Source organism: Ailuropoda melanoleuca, chromosome 8, assembly GCF_002007445.2.
Source record: "Ailuropoda melanoleuca isolate Jingjing chromosome 8, ASM200744v2, whole genome shotgun sequence".
Lineage (NCBI taxonomy): Eukaryota > Metazoa > Chordata > Mammalia > Carnivora > Ursidae > Ailuropoda > Ailuropoda melanoleuca.
Window position 1 is genome coordinate 127,393,151 of NC_048225.1, and position 25,511 is coordinate 127,418,661.

General features: G+C 57.7%; 1 long non-coding RNA gene across 3 annotated transcripts; it reads left to right on the forward strand.

Annotated features, from left to right (window-relative positions):
- Positions 1-1,534: 1,534 nt before the first annotated feature.
- LOC105241020 lies at positions 1,535-25,066 on the forward strand. 3 transcript variants are annotated; one of them, XR_004627454.1, is made up of 7 exons: positions 1,535-1,833; positions 2,127-2,292; positions 4,547-4,613; positions 16,297-16,398; positions 18,498-18,597; positions 22,345-22,455; positions 23,969-25,066. It is a non-coding gene; the product is annotated as an uncharacterized LOC105241020 (long non-coding RNA). The 3 variants fall into 3 exon arrangements; XR_002144182.2 differs by lacking the exons at positions 1,535-1,833; positions 2,127-2,292; positions 4,547-4,613 and adding an exon at positions 8,012-9,422; XR_860049.3 differs by lacking the exons at positions 1,535-1,833; positions 2,127-2,292; positions 4,547-4,613 and adding an exon at positions 9,704-10,625.
- The last annotated feature ends 445 nt before the right edge of the window (positions 25,067-25,511 follow it).

Here is a 25,511-nt window from a genome sequence, read left to right on the forward strand (position 1 = left end):
CCCGTGTTCGAGGACAACTCCGGGGGAGGAGGAAAGATGGGCCTGAATGAGAAAATATTCTGGGTTATATGTAATTTTTTGTATTGATATTATTATGAATAAATTATTACTGGTTTTAGGAAAATCAAAGATTTCCCCTAAATCATTGAATCACTTATTACCTGACTGCCCTCCCCGCCCACAGGCCCGTACTTTGGGGTGCAGGTTGAGGCTCCGGAAGAGGCCGGCTCCCTACGCTGGGCCTACTGAGATGTTTAAGAGTGCCGGCTGTGGGGTCCCCTTCCCCAAAGCTGCCCCCACACCTCAGCCTCTGCGCCTGCTCAGGCTCTCAGGACGTCAGGGGAAGAGGCTCACGGAGCTGGAGCTCTGCAGATGTTTGGGGGATGGTGGCAGAGGTGGGAGGAGGCCTGGAGCAACATAAAAGACGCGATCCACAGCTGTCTGCTTTTAATTATAATTATCCCCTTTCGCTTCCTTTCTGGCTAATGAGGGGGGGATTAGATTTTTTTTCTCCCTCTTCTCCCCCCCCTTCCCTGGAATAGAGGGGTGGAGTGAGTTCAGGGTCCTCCTCCCCTTCCTCCCCTAGCCCCTGGTTACTGGGAGAAAGGCAGACTCCAGAGGGTGGGGATAGTGTGAAGAGATTTGCAGGAACAAAGGGAGGACAGGTTTGGATTGCTGGACACGTCCCAGAGTTGGAGAGACCCCCTCCATCCCACTGGCACCCCTCCCATCAGCCCCCCAGCCCCCAGACAAGGAGCTCAATGTCTTCCAGCCGGTGAGAAAGGAGCTAAAGGGAGCCCAGGCCTAGAGGGAAGGAGGAGGGAAGGGGTAGGGAGCTGGGGGCGCAAAATTAGTCTCAAAGGATCTTTATTTCTGAGCTAGTGAAGCAGATGTAATCAAGGGGAGAGCAAAATAATCATAATGGGCGGAATGAGGGGAGGGGAGCTGAGGCTGGAGTGGGGGGCAGTCTGGCCTTCCCCCACCTCCCCCCCAGTCTCCCTACTATGGGGTACGGAAGGAAGCACCAGGCCTACGGATGCTGACCTAAGCCCTCAGAATCCTCCTTTCAGAGCTTAGGGACGCGGGCCGGAAGGTGCCTGGGAAGGCACCAGGGAGAGGAGAGAGCCCCCACCCCAGCTGAGGGAGGTAATGGGCAGGGGGACACTGAAAGCAGTGGGGGAGGGACAGAGAGGGAGACGGCAGGGACTCAAGTGGCCTCCAGGTCTGTGGGACAAAAGTTGGAGGGAGATTTGTGTATGAGAGAGGAGGGGAGGGGGCCTTGGGGAAGGGGGGGCTTTGACAATGAACTTGAGACAAACTTCATTAGCATGCAGGCCTGCTGTCTGTCACGTCGAGCTCAGACTGAGTTCCCAGGCAGGCCAGGAAGAGTGGGAGGGAGGGGAGGGAGGGGCGGGGTGGGGTGACGGAGAGGACCCGGCCATTGTGCCATCCTGGGCCCCAGCGTCCAGCAAATATCGGGACCCCAGCCCTGGAAACCAGCCCCCAAATGGCTCTCCCTCCTCTGAGAACAAGATAATTTATCTCCCACTTTGAATCCGCGGTCCCACCCCTCCTGTCTCCCGTCTAGACTTCCAAGCATTGGCCTTCCCGCCCCCACCGTGGGCGCACAGTGTCTCCCAAGTGTCACTTTCTCCTTCACAACTAGGACGTGGATTTGTGATTCGTGGAGCTGACAGTGCCCGGGGATGGGGGAGGCTTGGGAAGGGGGCCTGGGGACACCCTGAGATGGCAAAGTGTCCCCTTTCTGTCACTCCTTCTCCACTCTGCTCCCCATCCTGGACGCGTCATCTAGCCATGCTCTCAAGTTCGAAGGTCAGTTGGACCTGGCAGGAGCCTGGGGACAGTGCGTGTCTGTCACACCCTTTCTCCCGCTTCCTTGGGGGATATGGGTGGCCTGGAGGAACAATAGCTTTCCTGAGCCCCTTCCTCCTGCCTCAGGTTGGAGAAGGCAGTAGGAGGAGGTGGGGAACAGAGGACATGACAAAGACCCCTTCCCACACAGGCCTCAGAGCGGGAAGGGAGGGGGCTTCCTCCCGGTAGGCCGTCATTTTGGTGGTCGTGGTGTCTCCAGACAGGGGCAGCACCCCCTCTTTGCTGCCTTCCAGGGAGAGCAGCCAGAGAGAGGCAGAGGCAAGCGGAATTCCTGAATGGACAGACAGATGCTACGTCACCGGAGCTGCACCCCCCCCCACGCCACAGGAGGCAGGAGCCGGAGCGAGGCAGTCCAGCGGCAGGGGCCACCGAGCCGGCTCTCCTCCTCACAGAAGCCTGGTGAGTGGCCATTCGGGAGGGTCCTTGCTCCCTTGGACATCTGGGCTGGGGTGGGATGGGATCCCCTAAAATCAGTCCAGGCGCCCTACTTTGCCCACTGGCTAATGGAGGCGGGCGCGATAATCGCAGAAAAGAATGGCAGATGAAAGATGTAGGGGTGATCCGCAGGGGTGGGGCGTGTGTGTGGAGGAGCAGCTGGCAGAGCGGGGTCTCCCCTCCTGCTTCCGGGGCACCCACGGCAGCGAGCTGAGGCAGCGGCCCTCGCCCCGCCACCAGAGCCCAGAGCGCCTCCTGGTCCCCTCCTTCCCCGGCCCAGCCAAAGGGAGACAGCTCACCAAGTTTGTCAATGGGATTGGGGGGCTTTAGGGTCACGGTGCTACTGATCCTGTTAATCCGCCCCTCCCTCTCTCCACCAGACGGCCAACATCTTCATGCTCCTTGGAGAGGAGGGGCAGGAAGGAAGACTAGTGGGGATGGGAGGGAAGAGAAAGATGGTTCTGTATTTGGACTCCTGACCTCTTTCCTCTAGTCCTCTTTGCCCAGGGGACTTCAGCTCTTAGGGGAGGGCAATGTCGGAGGAGCTGGAGGCAGGGGGCTGGGGGGCAGGGGAGGAGCCACATTCCCAAACAGGTGGGGACTAGAATTAGGAAAAAACCAAAAACATTTTATAGAATTTAGACTAATCTAATTCCCCTTCTTCCCTGCTTTTCCCATGAGCTGGCAGGTGGGAATGGGGCTCAGGGGAGCTGACAGGCCAGTGAGGTGTTGGGGCCAGATGCTTAAGTTCCAGAACGGGCAGGAGCCCCACTGCAGCTCTCACAAGCCCCCTCTGATGCTGGTTTTTATTTCTTGCTTTTCAAGAAGGGGGGGGAATATAGAGAGAAGGCTCCATTCTCACTTCTGTCCCCACCGCACAGGGCTTTCTGGGAGGCCGGCTGGGACCCCTGTGGGGCAGTGGGGGCTGGAGGCCCGAAGCCTAATTCTGGCCCCCCGAGGCAGATTTCTGGGAGAAGCGGAAGCTGCCAGTCACCAAACGTGCACACATGCTCCATCCCTACTGGGGTGCGGTCCTTGTCACCTTGCTCCCGGCCTGGGCAGGACAGGGCTCAGCAGGGAGAGGCATGGCTGCTCCAGGGACCCCATGCCTCTTTTTGATGAGGGGGGAGAAAGACGCCAGAGCCCCCCCAGCCGTGTTCGTCCCCATTTTCTATCCAGTCTTCGAGTTGTGGGGGGTCGGCCCTATTTGGCGAGAGGATCGTTTCAGACCGAGACACCCCTTTATGACCCATGTGCTGGCAGAGCAGAGGCTGGGAGGCGAGTGGGCATTTGTGGCCGTGAGAAGTGGGGCGGGGGCGTTCGAAGCGCTCCTCCTAGAAATCGGGCCGGGATGGAAGGCTTATGCCTGCTCCCCAGCCCTGCCTTTTTATGATTCCCTCTGCATTAAGGTAGGCGATCTTCCTGACGGAAAAAGAAAGTGGAGTAGTTGTGGATTGAGCTGGAGGTAGGGTTCACCGCCGCGCCCCAGCACACATGCACACGCCCGCACACATGCGAACACACTTCTCCGAGCACATCAGGAGCCGGGTCACCCACGTCGTTCCCCTAAATCCAAATTTAGCCTGAAAGCAAAATACCGGGAAGGTGAGACTATAACCTATTGAGCCTCGGTTCCACACCCAACATTCACATTTAAAAAACTGCTTGTATTCTCACCTTTTGTGTATGTGAGACAGAGAAGGGGGGGGGGCGTTGGCAGCTCCGGGGTCTGCTCTCGAGGATGGCGGGGTGAGAAAGCTAGAGACCTAGCAGGGTTGGACGTACCTTCCGTGCAGAGCATTCTACTGACACGCTGCGGTTAGATCGAGACAGACAACCGTGTCTCCTTGCCCCCAACCCCTCGTTCTGCCCCAGCAGGAGCCGCGGGGAGCTGTGAGGAGAGAGTGTCCCCTGGGCGAGGAACTACTCCTCCAGGTTCAAGTCAGAAGGGCCAGGTGCCTTAGCTTCGGCCGCAGGCGGGAGGCGGAGCAGCGGGCACCGTCCAGGCTGCGTGGGCTGGCGGGGGCCCTGCCTTCCTGCCGGTCCGGGTGTCCAGGCTGCTCTCTCCCGCAGCCGCGGGTGCTGCCTGGAGCTCTGGCGAGGGAAGAGGACGGCCTGGCCTGTGGAGGAGGGAAGGGCTGAGGAGGGCGGCAGGGAGAGGGGGATGCGAGGGAGCGAATCGGAGCCACTTTAACCTGCACGTTCTCCTCCCTGACAGGGCCCGGCATCCAAGAAGCAACACCCCGCCTCTGGTGTCATCGCGGGTGGCCACCTTGGCTTTTAGGGTATTTATTGTCTTGTTTGTTTGCTTTCGAGGGCGGGGGCAGCTGGGGGGAAGCTGGACCTGCATCCCCTCCATGTTCTCCTGTTCTCCCCACCCGGCCTCTTCTAGCTTTGGGGCCCTGACTGTGCCCCCCTCTGAGGGTAGTAAGACCTGTGGAGTCGTTGGTGGTGGGAAAGAAAGCCCCCCCCGCCGCACCCAGCTCTGTGAGAGGGAGGAGAGACCCTGGCGAGCCAGGGACTCTTCTTCTTCTCTCGGAGGTTGCTGAGGGCTGGGCGGCAGCTGGTTGACACGGGAGGAGGCGGGTGGGGGCAGAGCTGGGCAGGGATGTCCATACCTGGGCCACAGAGGTGAGAAAGGAGAGGGGGGTGGGTTGTGGTGAGTGGGGATCTGGGAAGCATGCAGGCCGTGGGGGGGTTGTGGGCCGTGCCCCTGGAAGCATAGGTTGGGAGTGCCGTGGACATGGGTGGCATTTGTCTCGGTGCATAGATTTGTGTCTGCACGCGTGTGCATGGCGCCCTTGCACACCCATGCTTTTCCCCACTTGCTGAGGGCAGGCCCTCTGCCATCTCCGTCACCTTGTCCTCACCTCCCCGACTCCATGGGGCTCCGAGGCAGGGGCTCAGCTCGGTGTCTGGGTCTAAGAACTGGGAACAGGCAGGGAGGCAGCACTTACGGAGGCCTGAGGAATTCTCAGGCTGGTCTCTCAACAGGAGAAAAGCACTCTATGGGGAGGGAAGGGTGGCGTCCCCAGGGACAAGGTCTTCCAGATTGTCCCCATGTCCTCTAGTCTCCTCTGCCCCTATGGAGATAGACAGATTGCTTTCACGGCTTCAGCAATTTTTTTTTACTGCCAATTCTTGCTTGTATGTGTCACTATCCCACAGACAACGGCGTATGTCCTATAGCAAAAGAATAATGTGTGATAATGTTCATGATAATGATACCCTTAGGAGCCAGAAATAAAGACCTGAACCCACCCTCTTCCAAATGCAGCTTTCATCTGTATCTTCAAGGCAAATTAATCTGATAATTGAAACAAAGAAAAAATATGTTTTTTATTTGATTACCTCAATGTTTCAAGAGAGTGGCCTAATGCCAAAACGTATTTTGGACCCAAATTATAAAAATCTGTCCAAAAGCTGCATCCTGAGAGCGTCATTCAGGCCATGTTTTCCTATACTTGGGCCTCTTCAGGCACAGACAATGGGTGGGCATCAGGACCGTAGGGATGGGGGTGGGGAGAGGCACGGGCAAAGAAGGCGGGCTCTAAGCTAATGGAGACACTTGCAGACTCGGAGCAATACCGGGGGCTTGGGGGCTCTCCCCACGGTACCCCAGAATTTCCCCAGAAGGACCTGGGGTGGGGTCTTGCAGGCCGTGGCTCTCTAGAACACCGACCTCAACCTCGAGTGCTGTGGGCTCCAGTGGAGGCCTTCCTGGGGAGACTGAGGCTGGCCGGCCAAGCACAAGGGAGACCTAATGCACACATTTTCCTCCAGCTGACAGCCTCTCTCAGGCTGCTGCAGCCAATTCTAGGTAGTACAAGGGTCTCTTGTGGTCAAAGGAACTGCCTTAGTCACTAACACACAACACCATCGATCACTATACCTCTCCCCTCCCCCCCCACGCAGATTCCACGCAGGACACACACTTTGTCAACACCCTTGCTCTCCACCCATTCGCGCTCAGTCCACAGGAGGGCAAACTCAGCCGCGCAGGTACCTGCCCTTGTTAACCGCTCTTTCCTGGGCACCCACCATGTTTCAGGCATAGTACCAGATTCCCCAGACCCCACTATGTGTGCCGCTGCCCCCCTCCGTGCACTGTCCTTTTGAAAACCAGAGTAACAGGGTCTCGTATAGAAAGCAAGCCCAGTGCCGTGGCAGTTTTCTGCCTCTTCCTCAGCTTGGTGGAATGGAGACCGAGGCCCCACTCTCCTCCATCCCTGAGCAGGAGCCCTGGGAGGTCAGGTTGTCACGTCTGCCCAGGCAAAACCAAACAAAAAATTGCTTCCTCAGGAGTCTGGCCAGGAGGGTGATTCCGACGTAAACGGATCTCCATTTTCTCCTGCGGGGACTCCTTACATCAGGGCCCTGCTCGGGCTGTTAGTGCACAGTCACACCCAAAGCCCAATGGACCCATTTCTTTCCAGACCCCAGTTTTTGAGAAGGTCCAGCTGAGTCTGATTTTGCCCCTTAGGGATGAGGGTGTCTCCACTGGGCAAAGAAGACTTTCTGTGTCTAAACCGCCCCCCCATCCCCAGCAAAAATATAGCCCTGGCTGAAAGAGAAGGAAGGTTCATGCTGATCCCGCTGCCTCTCCCTGCACTCACCGGGTGGCTCCAGGGGAAGGGCTTGTGGAGATGAGCTCGGGCCCCTGAGGGCAGGGGACTTGGCTGGAACTGGTGACAGAGGAAAGCAGAGGGTATTGGCTAGCAGACGGGCCAGTGCACCAGCTCTTTCCCACCTGCTGGCCCCGGCCTCCAGGGCCCTGGGTGAGGGGAGAAAGGGAGGGGGAGTGCGCTCCACGTGCTCCACAATTTGCCTTTGTGGGGGGCAAATGGAGGGTATTTGTAGGGGAAGTTGGTGGTGTGTGCGGAAGTGTAGGCCCTACCCAGGGTTGCTGGAATGTCTGGATGGTGTCGGGTTTCTTATAAAGGGGTACGGAGTCAAGTACCTGGAATTATTTGAGGAGGTTAGGAGGCTGGCAGTGGAAAGGCTGGAGGGGCCTATCGTCTCTCTGGGGCCTGGTATGGAGGGTGCCTTTACAGAATGCATTTAGCAACATGCTGGTAGGGTAAGGCTGTCTGGGAGAGTGTTTGGGGAGGATTCCACTTCTCTGCAACTGAACTGAGGCAACAGACCCCCTAGTACTCCCCCAATTCTCGCTTCTGAGCTGTAGGGGCACCTGGGAGGGGTAGGAGGGGAGAAAGGAGGCAGTGAACACTACGTGTCTCTTTCCTTCTTTCCCCACCACCGGCTGGTGTGCTCCCAGTTCTGAGAGAGTAAAGAATTGATGCTGTGGAAGCTTCTAGAAAGCCTTTCCCTCGGGTAAGGGCCCTGAGAGTCTCTGGAGGCTGACTGGGGTGGGGTGGGGGTGGGGGTAGGGAAGCTGTGCCAAGCACAGGCCTGAGAATGCCCTGAGACCTGGGGAAGCCAGGCTCCATACCGCTGTTCTCCTGGAGAAATGCAGGCCCCCCCGGGCTTTATTCAATTTCAAAGTGTCTCCCACCTCTCAACTGTGTAGCAACTCTTCCGACATTCTCCAATCTTTAGGGGGTGCATAAAATGAAACCCATTGGCCATGGGCTTGCATCTAACGGGGTGGGGGAAATAGCATCCAGGCTTGGCTTTGTCTTAGAGGGTGGAGCGAGGCAACACCCCGAGTGGATAGAACAGTCCAGCTGGGCCTGCTGGCCGACTGAGGGGCGCACCTCTGTTGGCACAGCGTTCAAGGATCCCAGGTGATAGGAATCCTCCCGTGTTAAGCAGACACACAGGCTGTAGGCATCTACATTGTAGGATTTTTCAGAAAAGGGGCCGAGAGTAGGGCGGTTGGAGGGATGGGGTAACTGGGGACTGGGGACACTCCCTGGAGGACACTGAGGCTCAGCTAGGGTCCCACAGCTGTCTCGGAGAGCTCTGCCAGGCAGTGAGAATCTGGATCCTGCTTGCAGGGCGGCGAGCTGCCGGGGTTGGGATGTGCCATCACTGGACTCTGATTCTCTGGGCCAGATGGGGAGCCAGGTCAGGAAAGCGCGGAACCGAAAACCTTGCTGAGAGCCATCCTTCTCCCTATGACCCCAGCTCTCCAGACACCGGAGATGGAGCCGGGGTGGGGGCGCACCACCGGTGGGGGTGGGGGACTTCCGTGGCTGAGTGGGATCTGCGGATGCTGCCCGGGTTAATGCCAGCTGGGACCCACCAGCCTCCCCCACCTGGAGCCTTGGGGTAGCGACAGGTGGAGGAGATATTCCCGTTTCTGCACTGCGACTAGGGAGGTCCAGCCTTGCTCGGACCCCGCGTCTCCCGGTAGGAGTCCCTAACTTCCAGAATCTTTCCCTCACTGTTTTGGGTTGGAAACCAGCAAGGTCGAGGTTCCGCCGGTCCTAAAAGGTTAGGATCCCGGTCTGGAAAGGATCAGAACACGACAAGCACAAAGAATATACTGAGGAGAGGAGGAAGGTAGGGGGAGAATCTTCAGTTATCTGATTCTTTTTAATATCTCTGAGCACCCCCCCCCTTCCTGGTGCAACATACCTAGGGCCCAAATGGAAAATGTAGGGCCTACAAAAAGAGTGAGGATGGAGATCAAAGCCACAAATGACAATGGTGGGAGATGGCAGGCGGGCCTCAGGGTGGGCGAGGCAGCCAGAGGCTGGGGGTCAGCACACAGAGGTAGTAGTTCCTCCCCCACCCCGCTCCTGGGGGGGAGGGGCGCCCCAATTGCGCGCTCCGGCTCTTCCCTGGAAGGGGAGGGGCGGGGACGGCTGGGAGACGAGGCGGTGACGTCAGACTTGGCGGAGCCAATCGAAGACTGGCCTGGGGAGGGAGCGTGAAAGGATGAATGAAAAGTCCGGATCCGGAGCGCGCCCGGGCCAGAGCAGCGGCAGCGGCGGAGGCGGGAGCTGGGGAGGCGAGGCCCGCTCGGCCCTGCTCGTCTCGGCTCTGCGGAGGCTGAGATCCGGCGGGCGCCTGCACCCCGGCGCCAGCTGAGCATTGGCACCCCGGACCCGGGGCCACGGCTGTCCGTGGCGGGAGCGCGCCGGGAGGACCAAGCGGGAGAGCACGATGGGCGCCCTGGGCTCGATGTAAGTGGCCTGGCCGGTTCCGGGCAGCAGGTGGGCGAGCGCCTCGGCGTCCAGCGTGCCTGCGCGTCCGCCCCGAGGGGCCGGCCGAGACCCACACCCTCCTCCCGGCTGCCGGGACCTCCGTGACGATTCCCGTTCCGGATCGGAATCCCCGCCAAGCGCTAGGGCCCCTCTCGCCTCGGACCCCCGGCCATTTTCACAGCCTTGGGTGCTTTGTGGACCTCTTTGTACAAAGCCGTTTCTCTAGGGGTCCCGCGGGGCCGGGGACTCGGCTCACCTGCACCGCCTGCCCCATCTCGTGGGAGGCGGTGTCTCCGGGAACCCCTCCCGGGTGGGGTCTTTGCCCTTTCCTTCTCTCCCGGAGACGCGCTGGGGAGGCCCTGGGGCGTCCACCCCGCACCGGCTTGCCTCCCTCCGGGTTGCCGGGATTTCCTGTTCCCTGCCAGGACGCTGCCGGGGGTTTCCCCCACGATTCGCTGCGCGCCCCCGGCTTTAGTCAGCGCCCTTGTTCCAGCCCTTTGCGAGCAGGGGGTCCCCGCGGCTCCCACGCAGAGGCTTGGGCTGTTGGGCGCGCCCTGCGGCTTCCAGAGGAGGGCGGTGGGGACCCGGTGGGGCTGCCGAGGCCTCCGCTGCGGTCCCTGCGGTCGTCCCGGGTGGCGCGAAAAGCCCGCGAGTCCCTCTTCCTGCGGAAGGACCCGCGGAACTCCCGCTTCTGGCTCGGCTGGGAGCGGGAAACGAGGCGCTCGAAGCTTTTGGGGCCCGGGGGCGATCCCGGGACCTCGACGCCGCCGGCCTTCGCGTCCTTCACGTCCTTCCCACGCCCTTTTCGGTCTCTGTGGTGTCTGTGTCCTGTACTCGGGGTCCCTTCCCGTCTTGGACTCCGTTTCTCTCTCCGCCCCCACCTCCACCCCTGTGCCCTCTCCCATCTCCACCCGCGGGCGGCCGGGGGCGGCGGCGGCGGCGGCCGGGAGGCTGCGTGGAAGAGGCGGCGGCAGCAGCCAGGAGGCGGGGTTGGTTGTTATCTTTGGTTATCTAGCTGTATGAGTGGTGTGGAGTCTTCATAAAGCTAGATAACCGAAAGTAAAAATAACCCCATACACCGCGCAGAGGGCCGCGGGAAAGCTGCCGCTCGAGCGGGCGGGGGAGGCCCACACGAGGGCCTGGGGCCGCGAGGACCCCGAAGCCCGAACCGGGTCCGCACAGGTAGGAGGCGCCGCCCAGGCTTACGTTAGCCAGGTGCTCCCGATGAGCTTGGAGGAGGCGAGAAAAGGGCAGGGTGGTTCCTCCTCAGGACGGGGCTTTTCCGGGCAGAACGCGGAGTGGGCCACTGCGGGGGAAGGGCTCCGAGGCGGAGATCCGCTGGAAGCTAGTTGCAGGTTATTTGGGACAGTGCCTAGGGCTCCCGGTCCAGGCGTCTCCCGTGGGCGCTGGTGAACAGCTTCCCGCAGGCTCTAAACAGCTCTTGCTGGGGAGGGAGGCTTGGGGGAGACCCCTCCCCAGACCTCCTCTGGAGGAGAAAAGGAAAGAGCAAAGACCCCACCAGGGGTTTTTGCTTTCCTCCGCTCCCTGAAGCCTTGTAGGTCTACCCAGCTGGGCTGGCAGCTGAGAATGGCAGAGTGGAGACAAGTAGGGGTAGACCTGGAGGCACCAGCTGGGTTCTGGGGCAGGGGCCGGCAAACTGTTTCTCAGTTCCCTTGTTCCATTTTCTTTTTTTTTTTTTTTAAAGATTTTATTTATTTATTCGACAGAGATAGAGACAGCCAGCGAGAGGGAACACAAGCAGGGGGAGTGGGAGAGGAAGAAGCAGGCTCATAGCAGAGGAGCCTGATGTGGGGCTCGATCCCATAACGCCGGGATCACGCCCTGAGCCGAAGGCAGGCGCTTAACCGCTGTGCCACCCAGGCGCCCCCCTTGTTCCATTTTCTTTACTCTTTCTGACCCAGGACCTGGGTCTGAGGTCTTGAAGAGCTTCTCATGCCAGCTTTGTCTTCACTGACCAAATGGGTTGAGTTGGGGTCTTTCAAGACACCTTCCCTTCCTATCCCATCCACACTCTCTGAGAAATCATCTCCAGGAGCAAATGGCCTCAAGGAGCTCAAACACAAAGGAATTTGTAGCTTAGCATTTATGCTGCCCAGAGAAAGCAAAGAATTAGAGAGATTAATCAGGGCCTTTCCTAAAAGAATCCATTTATCTGGCCTGACCTAAATATTTTAAGCCAAAGTGTTTCAGTGCAGTTGAGAGGAGGACAGGCCAGAGTCACTTGGTAGAATAAAAGTAAAAGTAGGAAAGCTAGAAGCAGCCCCACTGCATTTACTCCCTCTCCCCGTTCCCTCCCCCACCACCTGGCACTCCAGAGTGTGGGGAGAAGAAGAGGGCAGGACAACTGGACAAAATGACCTTGTATAGACTCCAGTCCCCTGTGTAAATTTACAGTTTCCTTTTTTTTTTTTTAAGATTGTTATTTAGTTGACACACACAGAGAGAGAGAGAGAGAGAGAGGAAACACAAGCAGTGGGGGTGGGAGAGGGAGAAGCAGGCTTCCCGCAGAGCAGGGAGCCCAAGACCAGAGGCTTCATCCCAGGACCCTGGGATCATGACCTGAGTGGAAAGCAGACGGTTAACGACTGAGCCACCCAGGCACCCTAAATTTACAGTTTACTCCAGGAACCGATTTTTATAGCTAGGAGATTATGATTCAATCATATATTATGTGGGAGAAATATTGGGGAATCTAAAGTAAAACACTCAGGCTTCAGAGAGCCTAGAGCACACACGTTTCCTCCCTTCAGAGGGTTGGAGGAAGGAGAGATTAGCGGCCTCTCACTTTTTTCAGCTGTTTGGAATTTGGTATTTTTGGAGGGGGGCAGTGGAGGCAGGATTAGGGAGAAAGGGAGCAGGTTTGGGCAAGGACTAAGAATCCCTAACACCACACCGTACCTCCTGGTAACAGCCTCTGTCTACATGCCTCTCTCCAATGCTCCGACACTGAGAGGTGGCTGCTATTAACCCCATTTTACAGATGAGGAACCACAGACCCCAGTGCGAAGCTAATGTCACTGAATAGTCTCAACCCTGGGGCAGGACTAGAGGATAAGGTGGGGAGACTAAGCTGGGGGTGAGGGATGAGTGAGAGGGAGGGAAGGGAGCATCAGGGGAAAGGGAAGGCCCAGGAGAGGTGAGAAGAGAGCCGCAGGCCTGGTTGTGAGCCCAGCAGGAGAAGCACCAAGAAAGACAGGCTTTTTTTTTTTTTTTAATTTATTTGTCAGAGAAAGAGAGCATAGGCAGGGGGAGCAGGAGAGGGAGAAGCAGGCCTCCCACTGAGCAGGGGGGCCAATTTGGGGCTTGACCCCAGGACCCTGGGATCATGACCTGAGCCGAAGGCAGAGGCTTAACCCACTGAACCACCCAGGCNCCCCCCGGCGCCCCCCCCCTTTTTTTTTTTTTTTTTTTTTGAAGTCTTCCTTGTGCAGCTGGCTGGAAATGCATGTTCGGGAGCTGCCGAGACTCATCCACATAAGATTTAGAACTTATATTTTAACCACGGTGGGTTTATATTGTTATCCTGGGGCCCCATGAGCACATCTGACCACTGGGTCTCTAAAGGAGACTAGAGGGCCGGAGGGAGCGGGTGGGTGGAGGGCTTACACCCCCTGGAACAAGCACCCCCTCCGAGGAGAGGAGGTGGAGGCCTGGAGGGACATGCTGGGGGAGCATGTGCTGCCTTCTGGGTACACGCGGCGTGCGCATGGGTGTGTGCGCAGGGCATTCAGGAGAATGATGGGAGACTGTGCTGGGAGCTGTCTGTGTCTGCTCATGAGGGAGACACTGAGTGACCTGGCGTGACGCTGGGTGTGTGTGTGATTGATCCCCGATCCCCGGTGGGCAGGAGGCTTGGCTGTCTGATCAGAGATGCCTGACTTTGCATAAGTATAAATCCACTGGACGAACAGACACTCTGGGGTTTGAGAGGGTTTACCAAATGCAGACATCACAGTGATACCACGAGTCCTGCCGCCCACCTCCCCCAACTTCTGTACCAGATGACACCCCTCCAGCTGAGCCCACTAGGAAGACTGATGGGATGGGGGGTGCAAGGAGGCTGGCTCGAAAGGGGCTCACAATGGTCTCACCAGTTACCAGTTAGTGAATTTCTTTCTTGGTATCATCACACTTCTGTGTTCACGAGTTTTTACTTTTATTCTTCAGATCTTGGGACATCCATCCATTCCTACTGGGAACCAGTTCTAAGTGGGTTTCTTCACTCGTTTTCCTCCCTTGCCCTCATTCCAATGCCTTCCTATTGGATTCTGAGTCTAGGAATTTAAAGGCAATTTTCTCCTAAATTTCTAACTCAAGTTTTGATTACCACTCCCACCCTCACCCTGGGTCAGATTTTCCACAACTCAGGGCATTGAAAGGTTTCCCCAGTCCTAAGCATCATCACCGTCAGCAAGCCTGGGGAGGGACTGAAATGGAAAGAGCATATGTGACCGACCAAGGTCTGTGCTTGGGCTGTCACTTATCAGCTGCGATGTCTCTGAGCCTCAGCAGGGTGTTATGTAGGGAAGGGGAAGAATGTGTGCCCTCGGGATTGTTACATGGAGCAAACGAAGAATTCTATGTAAGAGATCTTGTAATATGTTACGATATCTATGGGCAAAGGGTCATTCTCTGGCTACAGTTTGGATCTGAAAGCATATGATTGATCTCGGAATGCAAAAAAGGACAGCTCTTTGATACGCTCATGACTGAGGATCTCAACACATTTAAACTTGAGGAAGTCTTTTCCAGCTTTGCAGTGAAGGAGGGACTGCTGGGGACCTGGATAGGGAGTGTCTGTAGGCTGTGGGGAAAGGCCTGCTCAGGGAAGAGCCTGGAGTCCATGGGGCAGAAGGGCCATCGTGTTTTCTCTTCTTAACAGATGTTATCACCTATTGGTAGAGTACTTACGATTGGTAAGCTGACTTACGTAGGTAGGGAAATATGGCATGGGTAGATGGTAATTCTAAGCTTATTCCATTAAGTTTATAGAATAACTAAAAACACAGTTTATTTAGGTAAAAGACCCGTTAGGCAGTGGGTATAATTAAACCAAACGGAGACCTGCCTGTCAGCGTGCAGAGTTTTCTTCGGCACTGAGCGACTTCAAGAAGAAATGTTTTCTCTCTTCTTGCCTCCCGATCTCCCACTTTCCTGACTGCCAGATCAATTCCCCAGGTTAGTAACCTGCCGGAGAAGCACAGCCCCCTCTGCCTTCTTCTGGGTCTGGAAGTCCTGCTTGAAATCTGCCCTTCTCAAGGTTTGGGAGCTGCAATATTCTGATGCTTATTTCTTCACCTCATTCCCACCCTAATGCTCTGGGCACAGATTGACCTTTCCACCTTCTTTCCTTTGCTATCGAGACCTCCGAGATCTTGGGAAGTTATGGCACGATCTCATCCAGAGGCAGGGTGTGCCAACTTCCCTAGGAGAAAAACCCATTTAGGTTAATGCCTTAACATCTTTGGAGGGAAGGAATAGACAAAACCATGAAAACATTTCTCAGAGCTTTGGGGAAAATGAGAAGCAGGGTTATGAAAGGTAAAGGTGTGTGGGTGCATATTTAGATAGGAGAGGGGTGAGAGCCTTCCTTGCCACCCAAGCTCTCCCAAGGCTCCGAGTGACACCCCCCTCCTCCTGCCCTAATCCCCCCATTAAGGCTGCTCTGAGTTTGTTATGACAGCGGCTGAAGGCAGCTGAATTGCTGTTTGCCGTGTCTGCTAATTGGACTGAAGGGTAGGAATCTGGACACTGAAAGAGACCATTGTTGCTGTTTACCTTCTACAACTGCCTCCCTGGGGACCTTCTGGGTGAAGGGGAGCAGCATGCCCTCAGGATCACTGCACCCATGCCCTGTCTCTGCACAAGAGACTGCGGTGGGGAGACAGTTCATCTCATTGCTGATGTCATTGAGATAGTTTGAGCCTCCACAGCACAGAAGAGACAAGCCCAACACCTGAGTCAGTCTCCTATCCAGATCAGGCCCGGGGCCACCAGGAGTTCCCAGGAGAGGGAGGTTACATGCTTGTCCTTCTCTTCCCTATTGATTCCCTACTTCTTCGGGGCCCTAGCTTTGCCTCTTCCTCCAGCTGATCAGGCTTAACCTCTGTACTTTTTCTTAGGTGCTTTCTTCCAGACCAGTGATTCTCGACTTGGTTATGTACTTTAATCACCTGGGGAGCTTTAAAAAAAATACTAATGTTTGGGTCTAGTTCCAGACCAATGAAATCAGAGTATCTGGATGAGGCCTAGGTATCAGCATCATCTGAAAGTTCTCTGGGTATTTCTAATGTGCAGCTAGGGTTAAGAAGCACTGAGGCAGACTTACTTCTCTGCCTGCGCGACAGACACACAGGCACGCACGCACGCACCCAGGCACACACCATGCCCTTTCCTATCTTCCCTACCTCTCCTCTCCAGCCCTCCGAGTCTGTAATACTGTCAGGTGGGTTGTGTATCTGCCCCTGTGTACCTCTCATCATTTTCACTAAATTCCTTGTGAGAACCATAGAATTTAGGGTGGAACTTAGAGGTCTCCACCCCGCCAGCTACCTCAACCTGAGCTCTTTCCCAGGGGCAGGAAGTGTGACCCTGTTTCCCTGCGGATTTCCAGATAGGATCCAGATGAAGACTGAGCTAACCTGGGACTCTTACGTCCTTAGAGATGGAGGGGTGTGGGGTTCAGAGTGGCACTGGCTCTTGGGCTCTCCCCTTGTTCCCCTGAAGTCGGATTTGCGATTTGGATATCTTCAGAGAGGAGAAACTTTCTTCAGGGAGATCTGCCACTTTACTTACAAGTTTCCAAATGTTTCTGCTTCTTCTCTTCCTTCAGCTTCTCACCTGGGGCGGGAGGGTGCTCCAACACCCTCCCGCCCTCGTTCCCCCACGCGTGAGCCAGAACCGCGCGTCCAGCACCACGGACAGCTCCTGGGCGGTGAGTAAGACGGCGAGCAGGCCCCCTTTGGAGGGGTGAAGGGGGGGCCCTTCTATCTGTCTCTAGATCGTGTAATCTGTGGGAATTGTTTGCAGGCAGCTGTGGAGTCTCAGGAAGAGGAAAAGGCTGAGAGCAGTTGGCATTCCATCTTCAGGAAACTGTGTTTGTCCTCTTTGGGGAGTCTGAGTGAGGGGCTGTGGCCGTGGCAGGGAGGATGAGAGTTAGATTTCAGGAAGGATTGAAACGAAGCTCTTGTGAGATCAGGCAGAGCTAGAATGAGCCTCCGCCCTATATCCCTCATTTTACAGATTCCCAGGAGTGGAAGAGTTATGTCCAAGGTCACTCCGCTGGGTAGTGGAGATGCCGAGCTGCAGCCTTCTAACTCCAGGCTGGCCTGCCCACCGTGTCTGATGTATCCTGTGGGGGCCTCCCTGCCTGGGAGGAGCAGGCCTAATGCTCGTAGAGAGGGTTCACAGGTTGTCCTTGCACAAAAAAGGCCAGAATGCGTGTGTGGGCATGCGAGGGGTCCACACAAGCCAGGAGGAGGTGGGACCAGCTTCTCTGTCTGTCCGCGGAGGTGTGGAGGGAAGGTCTCAGACAGAAGTGCAAGGGAAGGCATACCGAGCAGTAGCTGGCAAGCCCATGGGAGAAAAGACAAGGGGGCAGCCATCTGCCAGGGCACAGAGGCCAGCGGATGGCCACGAGGAGTCTCCAGAGGCCAGCAAGAGTCACGCAAACTGGAACAGGGCCTGGGAAAGGCCCTTCTGTGTGCCCAGGCCTGCTTCTCCAACACCAGGAGCCCAGAAACAAAGGGGCCATTCTCTCTCGGATGTGATGCCGCCATCTCCGGCTGGCAGTGCCAGGTGGTGGGGGCATCAGGGGGTGTCAATCTATTATCCCCCCCCAACTCTTAGGTCCTCTGGGGCTGGATGTTGGGGAGGTGGGTGTTCCATGCTACGTTGCCATGGCAACCGCCCCAACCCCCACCTTCCTAAGCACAAAGAGAGACAGCTTTCACCCCCACCCCCAGGAAGAACCTGGGTCTGGTTGGGAATCTTCCCTTGGGAATCCTCCTTTCTGATGCACAAGCCTCGGCATGCATGAGCCTCACCCTCTTCTCAGCACTGGAGCCGAGCTGTCCAGGCAGAGGCTGGTGCATCCAGAGACTCTGGGAAGGCTGTTCGAGTGAGCAGGAGTCCCTTGTACTTAACCCTCTCTCCCCTCAAGCTCTCCTGTCCCTGACCTACAGCCCAGGCCACCCTGGGCCTTCTCAGCTCAAGTGACAGAGGCCTTGACCTTCTAGTCTTTCCCAGAAATGAGGGACACCCTGCCATCCCCAGCTAGCCTCCAGGCTGTGGGAACAGGAGAAGAGGAGGGGGTCATTTCTGCCACCCTCCATCTGCACCCTCCGCCATTACTCATTAGGCATTCTGCCCCCTCCTTCCGCTCGTTAAGCCTGATTTGCATATATTTGCATAATACAACTCATTTGCATTCCAGGAGCCTCATGGTAGGAGCCAGGAAAAAAGGGGAGGGGGTTGGAGAAGAGAGAAAAGGGGAGAGATTTTGTTTTCATCAAAGTGTGTGTGGGGGGGAGGCGGCAGGAAGAGGACAGAAATAAAAACTCACACTACTTTCTTTCTTCCCTTCTGCTGTCCCTCCCTGAGCTGGACTCAGATGCCAAAGAGAGATGCCAAGGGGCTGGCTTTTCTGTCCTTTTTTGTCTTGCTCCCTCCGGCCTTGGCTCCCCAGCCTGGCCCCCCACCTTGTTGGGCTCAGGCTTCAGAAAGAGAGACAGGGGGTAGGAGGCAATGCTGTGGGAACGGAAGCAGACGGAGAGGGAGGCCGCCATCTTAGGCAGCTGGCGCCCCTAAGATGGCCACCTCTGACAGGTGGATGGACATGGCGGGGGGGACGGGGTGAGGCCACAGGAAGCCCTTGGTGGCTGACCGGAATGTGGTCGAGTCTTCCTGCTCATGGAATTGGGAAGAGAGGATGGGAAAGAGGGAAGGTGGGAGGGATGGGGCATGGCCGCCCCAGAGGAGCGGGAGCCTGGCATAGGAGCAGGGATGGTAGAGAGGGCTCCCATTTCCTTCCAGACCCCTGGTGAGCGCCGGTGGTCAGAGGACCTGGCGGAGGATCTGATGTACAAATCCTGGCGGGGTCAGAACTGGGCATCTCAGCAGGAGGAAGGAGAGGGTAAGTGGTGGGTAGGCAGGACCACCTGCCAGTTGGAGGATCTCTCTGGGGCCTTCAAGGGCTACTGTGTACTTGAGCTTCGAATCTTCTCTGCCCAGCCCAGCAGTCTGGCTTCTATCTTCGAGACTCTGCTGAAGCTGCCCACCCACCCCCCGCCCCCGATGGACATCCACAGCGCTTCCACCAGCCCACCCTTCCCTGGGGCCCCCCGCTCAGCGGGGCAACCCCTGCAGAGCATTTCCTACTGGCATCGTCCTGCCTGCTCCCGTGGCCTTTTGCTCTCCTGTTACATCCTTGCTTATGTGTTCTGGCTTCTGCTTATTCGGTCCTCAGCCCAGGTTGGCCAGGTCCCCATTCATGAGTGCTCCCCAGGGTTCGGCAGCCCTGCTAGTGTCTCACGTCAGCCTCAGCCGTCGTGGGGCTCTAGACGCTTGCCCACTTCACTCGTTGTGGGCTCTCTGAACTCCAGATCCATCCCCTACCTGCTCTCTGTGCTCCTGTCCTTAGCTCCCGAGGCAGAGGCTGGAGGGGTGCACCTGCACTGTGGATGCCCAGGCCCGAGCTGCAAGGAGAGCCGGGAGGGCTCCCATGCTTTCAGCTTCCATAGGGACGCATAAGCTGACCTCCCCCAAAACTTGCAAGGTGGCTGCTCCCCAGATGAGGTCCAGGGTCCAGACGTTCACTGGCTCAGCCCTGCTTCTGGCTTGGCCGGGCTCCTGCCACCCTGTCTCCACCAAGCTCCTAGGCCCTCAGGTCCTGTCGGGAGCAGGTCCTCCCCCTCCACACCACTCACATCAGGACCATCTCCCCCCTTTGTAGCGCCCCTCCACCTACACTTTCCTTTCCTTCGCCCTGTCTCCATGTGCCAGGGGCCATGCCAAAGATGAAGGTGGGATCCAGGGCTGCTCTGAGGAGCTAGTGGTCCCGCAGGTAGGGCGGACACCCAAGAATCACAGGACAGGGGAATCACCTGGGCCGCGTGCTGCAGGGGTGAGGGGAAGGGCAGTTAGGGAGGGCCTCCTGGAGGTGCCAGAGGAGAGGTGGTAAGACAGGGAGGTGAAGGTGATAAAAGGTAAACAGAGTGTCATCAAGTCCAGGGTCTGAGGATGTGGGTGGTGGAGAGTGGACGCAGGGGATGGGACTGTCCATTAGGGGGACTCTGGGCCAGGAGGAGATAGGACATGGGCCCCACCAGGGAGGCTGTATGTCACGGGGCACTGGGGAGTTAGCTGACAATCTCAGAGATGCTGGGAGTGGGATACAGATGTGGGGGCAGCACATGACCGCTCCCGGGAAGGACCAGGACACTGCATCCGTCTGCCCACTCAGCCCAGGGCCCAGCTGGGCGTTTCATAGGCTCCTGGTTAGTTCTGCAGATGAAGAAACATGTTTAAGGCCTCTGGGAGCCACCTGAGGAAGGGCCACCGCCTCTCCCCCCAGCCTCGCCCCACTGTCCGCTCGCATGCCCTCTTGCACATGGGTAGGCTTGTGGGAGCTCTCTGGGAGGAGAGGTGGAGAAGCCAGGGCTGGTGCCCAGCACTGGTGCACCAGGGTCAGCAAGAAAGACAGGCAGCTGGGGACTGGAGTGAAGAGCAGAGAGGGCACTGGGTCCTGGAAAGTCCCTGGAAGAAGGGGTGAGGGACAGGGTGGGCAGTGGGGGGTGGGCCAGGGCTCTGAGGGGATCCCTCCTGGACAAAGGCCGAGGGAGGCTGGAGAGGCAGCTGAGGAGGTGAGGCGCTGCTGCTGGCCACTGGGGTCGGGAGGGGAGTAGGGGTGCGGCACCCGCCCCTCCCCCAGGCCCAGCCTCTGCACAAAGGCTTCTCTGTGAGTGGCCGTGGAAGTGGCTCTGTCAGGTGAGGGGGCTTAGCTCCCAGGGCCCACGGAGGGCGGGTGGAAGGGGGTTGGAGGAGGGGAGGGCTGAGGGGTAGCCTCCAGCTTTAACCAGACCCGGGAAGGAAATGGAGAAGCTGAGATCTGGCCAGGCTCTCATGGTGACAGGCTCAGGACAGGCTCCTCTCCATGATCCCATCAGGCCCCACAGGCCCCTGCACCGAGGCCCTGCTGCTGGCCTTCTTCCCGCTGTAACTCCCCATCCGGCCAGGCCCCTCCAGCCCCCCTTCCCCAAGACATAGCTCCCCTTCCGTGGTGCTTCCCAGCTTCTGCACAGGGCCTCCCCACCTCCCCCGGAAAGGGCTGCGTGGGGAGAGAGGAAAGAAGAGAGGCCCAAGTCTGCCTGAGACCCCCCAGGAGAAGTTTCTCTCCTTGCCTGGTCTTCGCGTCACTTAAGGCTGACCAGCAGGGTGGACAGACCTTCCCACCGCCCACGCTTTGTTGTGCACACCGTTCCTTCTAGTTAATGTTTGGGTTTGAGGTGCTGACGGCAGCAGGATGTCAGCTCGCGGCTTGCCCACAGATTTGGTAGAAAGGCTCCATCCACAGGACGGACAGCAGAAGGAGGTTTCGGTTGTTGACCCTGGAATGGGACGGGCTGGTCAGGATGCAAGCCCTGGCTTCCCTCTCTTACCAGCTAGGTGACCTTAGGCAAGTCACTTAATGTCTTTGGATCCTAACTTCCTTCCACGGTTGTCCTGAGGGATCAGATGGGTCCGTGTGAACGAGGGTGTTTTGTAAGGCCATACGCAGATGTCCAGTGCTAATTCTAAAAGGGACACAGGGTTAGAAGGGCCGTTGCAGGTAGGTAGGAACGGTCAGGGAAGGCTTCCATGGCTCGGAAGCGAGGGCACGATCACTGGGGCAGAGGGTGAGGGACTGGGTGCGATCTGTGATGGAGACCTGTCTGAGAAGTGTGGCTGCAGCTCTCGTGGTCTCCGGCCACCGAACATCTTTCACACCTGGACGGTGGACTCCATGACCGTGGCTTCTTTTGTCCTTCCCGCTGGCCCCGTGTAAACACTGTCCAGCAGTCCTGGGAGTGCCGGGCTGAAGCTCCCCCACATCGCCCTAGCCCTGCGGCCCCACCCTAGGGCTCTCCGTGGGCACGCTCGCGGGACACTGGGGCCCTTGGTGGCATCTACAGATGATGCCACCAAGCCTGCTGTGCGGACTCCCGCCCGTCCCCAACGTGACGCTCCTCAGCGTTGTTGGGAGGGAGCTCCATACACACTTATCTAGATCCCTCAGCCCACCGGCCAGAGAGCCTCTGAGCAGCAGGGTCTTTTGTCTGTAAGCGGCCATTCCTTGTTGCACAAGCAAGAGCTGGGAGGGGGAGTGGTTTGGGCATCATCGCCCACAGATAGTGGTACAGCCTGTGGGCCTGAGGGGAAGGGCCAGGCTGAGGCTGGCATATGGAGGGAGAGCCCTGGGCACCGGGGCACAAGCCTCACCCGGCCAGGGCTACCTTCTGCCAGCTCTGTCCATCTGGCACCAGCTGGCTTTCCAGCGCTGCCCCCCCAATCAACCAGACTCCTTCTGCTGTGGTTGCCATAGCAATTGGCTGCCATCTTGTACTCCGGGCACTACCTCCTATCCGGATCTTCCCGTGGGGTTCCCGGAGGATGGGAGGTAGGTCTCCAGGGATTGATCCCTTCCTCCTGCCATCCCATGAAAATTAAGATTAACATGATTTTTTAAAAATAGCCAAGATGGAAGCCAACCATATGTCAGGCTCTGTGCGGAATACTCCCTGTGTGTTACTTAATATGGCCGAGCAAGCACTCATGTGATCAGTGCAAACAGTTCCCACCCAGTTTCTTATTTCTGTGACAGGCTTTTCCTCTTTCCAACCAGGAAATTCCATGATCCCACATTCCTTTCTTGGGAAGTCCTGGCCCGTGTCTAACCCTGGTCTGTACTGAAGCCCCGTTCTTCGGCCCTTGGCTTGACAAGCTACTTTGAGAGGTAAGGAGCAAACTGGCACGTGGCTACAGTCACTTCATTGGGCTTCCTGGACTCCAGCTGCTGGCACAGGGAAACAGACTTGGCCAGCTTGCTGACGTCCCAGTGCCCTTTCAAGACTTGGGGACCCAAGTCTAAGATCTGTTTAGAGGGGCACCCAGCTGGCTCAGTCAGTAGAGCGTGGGACTCTCGATCTCAGCGTCATGAGTTCAAGCCCCACGTTGGGTGTGGAGCCTACTTATAATAATAATAAACATAAAATCTTGTTTAGACAAGGGGACTCAGTGTCACAAAATGCTTTGAGATTCCCCTTCCTTGCCCCCATCCCTACCCAAAGAGAGAAGCAAGAGCCAGAGGCCCCTGGAATGTGATGGTCTCCCAGGCCCTCAGTGTTGGCAGGGGGTGTGGGGGGGTGTCCCCTAGGAAGGCAGTCTCCCTGCTCCCGCCATTCAGGGAGGTTCTGACAGGGTCCCTGAAAGATCCTGAGATGGTGAGGACTCCCTCCCTTTGGAGCTCAAGCAGAAAGCAGAGAATGGTCACCTTGACCCAGAGGGGCATCCGGAAGGGACACTGAGCAGGGGCCAGCTTTGCTGGGGGAATCTTGAATGAGGGGCAGGTGGAGAGAGAAAGGAGGCCATTCTCCACTGAGGCAGGGTGGGCTAGCAGGGAGGGGCTGGGGATGATTTACGACATCATTGTTTCCCCGCCCCCCTTCCCAGCCCCCTGCTCCTGGATGGTTGCTAGGAGATGCTGGCTATCTGTGTCTGGGCTGGGAGGGCGGAGCAGGCAGTCGGGAGGCTCCATCTGGACTCCTCCTCCCCCACGGGGTGGGGGGTGCTTCTCTGAGCTTTACCCACTACCCCTCCCCAGGCCCCAACACACACCTTCCCTTCTGTTGTCCCCCAAAGCCAGCCAGCCTGGGGCTCGTGGGGCTCCCAGGCTGGCTGAGGATCTGGGCACAGGAATGCCAACAGTGAGCCATGGAGGGAGAGGGTGGGGTGCAGACTCAGCTGGGGTACTAAGGAGAGGCCGGCTCACCTCAGGGCCTCTGGGAGCCAGGGCAGGACAAGGGCCAAGGGAAGTCAGGACCTCAAGGAACCCAGGTTTGAGGGAGACCTTATCTTTGGGTGTCCTTATCTTTGGGGAGCTACCAGTGTGATGGGTGGGGCAGACACCAACCGCACCACTCCACAGTTCCCCCAGTCAAGGTTAGGGGCCTGTAAAGGCCAGGTCTGGGGTCATGGGGTGGAGAACTGAGGGCAGGGGGAAGGTGAGGCTGGAACTTCTGGTCTGAGCGGAGGTGGGCTGGGCTGCGACGGGGTGTGACTCAGATCCCCTCCTCTTCCGGAGATTCTCTTCAGATTTTAAAGCCCTTGGAGAAGTCAGATGGGGTGCACTGTAGGGGCTCCCAACGCTGTTGGCCCCCCAGTCCTGTGGGCGTGAGAGGGACGCCGTGCCCACGGTAGTGCCCCTGGTACCAGAGTTCCGTGCAGCCCTTGCTGATCTTCGTTCCTAGGTTCCGCTTCCGTCTACGTCAGGAAGGAGGGAGCCTGCCTGGGCTGGGCACCCGCTTGCTCATGCAAGCCCCCTCTCTCAGCCACATTCTCCATCAATTTTCCAACAGGCCTGGAAACTGGCTGGTACTGTCCTCCACTTTGCAAAGGGGCAATCGGGGCCCGACGAAGGACATGGGACTTGCCCAGAGTCGGGGGCTAGCAAGCTGGGCTGGGTTTCAGATGGGGCCTGGTGGGTCCCCTGCACACGCTGCCTCCCTCTCCTGTGGCTTCCGCAGGACAGGTTCCTAACACGCTGGGGGACAGGTTCCTAACACTCTGGGAGTGACTGAGGGGCAGGAGCAGATGGGCGGGGCCTCGCAGCACGTGCTCAGGGGGAAGCCACAGGGATGCTAAACCGTCCTTGTGGGAGAAGACAGGACCCAGGACCGGGGAAGAGGCTACAGTTGCGGCAGAAGTCACCTGAATCCTCTCAGGTTGGTCCTTGGCCAAGGGCAGCACATTCCCCACTTTCAGCCAAGTCTCCTGGCCACTGCCTCAGCTCTCACCTGCTGCAGATCTGAGTTCCCCGTCCTGTCATGGCCCTGGGTAGAGCTCCTGGAAGAGATGCTTAGACTCAGCCCTTTGTCACGGGGCCTCCCGGCACCTTGCCTTTCTGGTGGAGGAGAACCCCCAGGGCCGCCGGACGCTCTCCCTGGAATTCTGTCCTCTGCCTCCTGCCAAGGTCTCCATCCAAAGAGAACTTTCTTCACTCCTGACACTTCTTTTCAGACCAAAAAGAAGGACCTATTTCACCCAGTTGGCGTAGGCTCCCTCTGAGAAGCCCTCCTGGACTGACCCAGGGATGACACTAAACTCTAGCAATTGACTGGCTGTCCCAGGAAGCCTCTGATCAGGATGGAAGTGGCCAGGCCTGGCTCCAGCCTGGGCTGCCCGTTTGTCCAGAACCACTGGGGAGAGGACTTCTTTCCACCCATGCTCTGTGTCTGTAGCTGTCCACCTGGCCCATCCTGGTCCCTCCTCTGTCATCTGAGCTGACAGTCCTCTGAGATGGAGGTCCCATTTCGTGTCTAATAAAGACTCCTGAACGTTGAACCAGTCCTGGTGGTCGTGATGTACCTGGGTGGCGTTGGGAGGCGAGGGCTCTGCCTGAGAGACCCTTGCTGTGGGGGCCACGGTTGCAGCAGAAGAGGGAAGCCTCATGAAGACACAACTCCCTCCTGTGGGGGTGGGGTGGGGACTGAAGACCTCCTTGGCTCCTTCCATCTCTCCCAAGGCTCCTGGCAATGCCACCCGGGCTCTGGCCAGGCCCAACTCAGAGCAATGGGCAGATGCCCCCAGTTGAGGAGGTAACCCCGCAAGGACCAAGAGAGAGGGAGGGGCTGGGCTTGCTGCCCGGGGTGCCTGTGCAGGCGTCCCTGGGTGGCCCTCTGTCTCCTCCACAAAGGGGCCCTTCTTCACAGATGTCCTCCTGTGTTTGAACAGACCACAGAGAAAAAGCCCCCACTCCTGCTTCCTCTGTCCCTCCTCACTAGACACAGACGG